We start from the raw sequence: 3,215 nt of genomic DNA, 5'->3' as shown, positions 1-3,215 counted from the left end.
ATCTTTAAGTGATTAAAGATTTGTTTTTGGTAACAACAACTACCTAGCTTAGTTGGTGAGCTATGGTGTACAAAATTCTCTTGCTCACCAAGAGGTCTCAAGTTCGAATCTTATGGTTGTTTTTTTTAGAAGATTTTGTTGAAGATTTTCTGCTTTAGAAGCAAGCAAAATCGTGGAAGGGTGCACAAGAAAAAAAGAAAAAAAAAGAAAGCAAAATCGTGGAAGCAAGAAGAGAAGAAAAAAAAAAGGAAAGAGAAAAAAAATGGGAGAACCAAAAATTGTCCAAATCTTCTCTCTCCTCCACATCATCACCAAAGATTGTCCAAATCACACAAAGGAAGAAAAAAAAAGTCGTCCCTAGGAGAGAAAAAAAAAGAAGAAAAATAAATTAGAAGAAAAAGGAAAGAAAATAAGCAAAAAATTTTAGGAAATTTCTCAAAATTTATTTCTCTCTTCTCTCTCCTCCATCTTAGCACTTTTGGACTCAAAAGATCTCACAATCAATTGTGGGTTTCTCTCTTTTAGGAAAGAGAAAATTGTTACCCTACCTCTCCATTCCCTATAAATACAACCCATGTAAGAGGAGGAGACACAATTCATTCTTCTTCTAGTTTTTTTTTAGTTGCTCTCTCTCTCCCTCTCTCACTCTTTGGTTTTAGTTCTTCTCTATTTTTGCTTTAATCACTTTTGTAATAGTTTTTTTTTATTTCAATTAATGCAAGTACTCTTTTATTTTTATTCAGTTCTTTTTATGTTTATGATTTATGCAATTGAGTTGTAATTTTTTAAGTTATAGTTCTAGGCTTAGATCTAGGTGACAAGATCACGAGCCGTGGAGCAATTTTTTTTTCTTCAAGTTCAAGCATTGATTCAAGTAAGTAGGCTCCTTCAGTAGTCTTCTCTCCCCCCTCTCATTCCTTCTTCTGACTACCCTTTCTTTCTTAATTTAGGATTTTTATTTTCAGTCGTTACATTATTGCTATCCCTCTCCCCCAAGGTTCATGGCTAGTGTATGTGTTGGCTTTGCCCCTCCTGGCCATAGAACCATCAATTTATTGCTTTTATTTTAATTGTCTCCCTTTCCCTAAAGCCAAGTAGAGAAACCCTTGTAAGAGTAACTCTCTGGTCAAGTAGGGAAGCTCATATTATGATGCATCCCTCGGGCTAAGTAGAGAAACCTGCTTGTGAGTCTCTCTCTAGCTTTATCCCCTTTCTTTTACTTTATTTTTATTTCAGCATTTTTTTCCTTTATTATTATTTTTTTTTAATTGCGTGGGTTGTTTACTTTTAGTTATTTATTTATTTAATTTTAATTGTGTGGCTTGCGTCTTTAAATTCTTAGATGACGAATGGTTAGGACGTTATTTTTAGGACGGTAATTAGAATTAGATCACAACCATTAATCAGTTCACTTTCGCATTATTAAAAGAAATAAAAAATAAAGTGGCTGCTCTCCCTGTGTTCGACCCGTAGCTACACTGATCCGTACGCTTGCGGTTACATTTTAAATCTCAAACAAGTTTTTGGCGCCGTTGCCGGGGAGACAGTTCCATGTTATTTTTCACTTTCTTTTGGTAAATCGGAGTGCTTTGTTTGCTTTGTTTTATATTTTTCCTTTTCTTTTATTGAATTCCTGAGAAGAACAACTTGCAATAATAGTTGTATCAGTGGAGGTCGCCATGCCTCACAGTATGATAAAGACAGGTTTCGCCCTGTAGCAGTACCTCAGGAATTGACCTGAGCAACCCCGGATCCCTGCCGGTAAGCTCCCAAAAAAAAGCAAAAAAAAAAAAAAAAAAAAAAGTTTTGCTATCCATTCTTTTGTGCTTGTCTTACTTTAGTTGTGGGTAGTTTTTCTGTTGCATGAGTGTTAAGTGGGTACGTAATACTAAGAATCGGTTAGAAAGAAGAGATCCAACAAGTAGTGACCCTATACGTTTGCTCTCTTTAAAACCCTTCAATATGGGAGACCAACAGCAAAACCCTTCACCTAAATCTCTGAAAGATAGGTTCTACCCTGCTAGAACAGCCCAACCTTCCTGCATAGTTCTACCACAAGCCCAGGGCAATAATTTTGAACTCAAATCTCAATACATCACTATGTTGCCCCACTTCCATGGGTTGACCTCTGAGGATGCATACCTATTTCTAAGGGAATTTGAAGAGGTATGTGTTCTAATTAAGATCCAACAGCTTTCTGATGATGCTGTTAAGCTTAGGTTTATCACTTTTGCATTGAAAGACCAAGCTAAGAAGTGGTTGTATGGGTTACCTATAAATTCCATAACCTCATGGGAACAGTTCACAGTTGTCTTCCTTAAGAAGTTTTTCCCAACTCACAAGACCAATAAGCTTAGAAGTGATATCCTTCAGTTTAGGCAAAAGCCTAGTGAGTCATTTTCCAAACTTATGGAGAGATTCAAGGATCTACTCCAAGAATGCCCTCACCATGGCCTAGACCTATGGCATTTATGTCAAATAATTTATGAGGGTATTGATTACCCAACTAAACAAATGATAGAGTTTATATGCCCTGAGGGATTCACATCCTTTACAGATGAAGGAAAAGCATGGGAATTCTTACTTGACTTAGCTGACAAAACCCGTGAGTGGGAATCAACCCAAGAGAGTGAAAGAACCATAGGAGGAAAATGATATTTTGTGGATGGGATAGTAGCCAAGGAAGCCCATTTGGATAGCCTAATCAAGAGGATTGAGGCTATTGTTCCTAGAGAGCCATCATCAGTCAATTTGGTTAAGATTTGTGCTTGGTGCCAGTCCCCTGGACATGTCATAGAAGAATGCCCCAACACCTCTGGGGGCACTTCTAATGATAGTGTTAATGCCTTATACCAGAATAATACATATAGTAACACCTACAATCCAGGATGGAGAAATCACCCAAATTTCTCTTGGAATCCGGGCAACCAAGCAGGACCTTCCAATTTCTATAATCAAGGTCAACTTGGACCCCAAAGGCCTCCCTTTGCACAACAATATTTTTCCCAAAATACTTTTCCTAGGTCAAATGTAGGACCTCAGGCGAGTTTTCCTAGGGCCCCTCTTATCATCTTATCAGCAACCCCTTGGGTTTACCAACATTGGAGAGGCAAGTAGAATTAGTGACTTGGAAAAAAATATGGCCCTCCTCATGACAAGCCATCAAAATCTTACGAGAGAACTCACTCAAGTTGTCTCAATTATGCGTGAGAGGG

At 37.6% G+C, this 3,215-nt stretch overlaps 1 non-coding gene across 1 annotated transcript; it reads right to left on the bottom strand.

Moving 5' to 3' along the window:
* Nucleotides 1-2,349: 2,349 nt before the first annotated feature.
* Nucleotides 2,350-2,456, bottom strand: LOC122065003. Its single transcript, XR_006135877.1, has one exon. It is a non-coding gene; the product is annotated as a small nucleolar RNA R71 (small nucleolar RNA).
* Between the last annotated feature and the right edge of the window lie 759 nt (nucleotides 2,457-3,215).

Source organism: Macadamia integrifolia, unplaced genomic scaffold, assembly GCF_013358625.1.
Source record: "Macadamia integrifolia cultivar HAES 741 unplaced genomic scaffold, SCU_Mint_v3 scaffold1850, whole genome shotgun sequence".
NCBI lineage: Eukaryota > Viridiplantae > Streptophyta > Magnoliopsida > Proteales > Proteaceae > Macadamia > Macadamia integrifolia.
The sequence above is the reverse complement of the archived record's forward strand: the minus strand, read 5'-3'. Positions and strand labels throughout refer to the sequence as shown.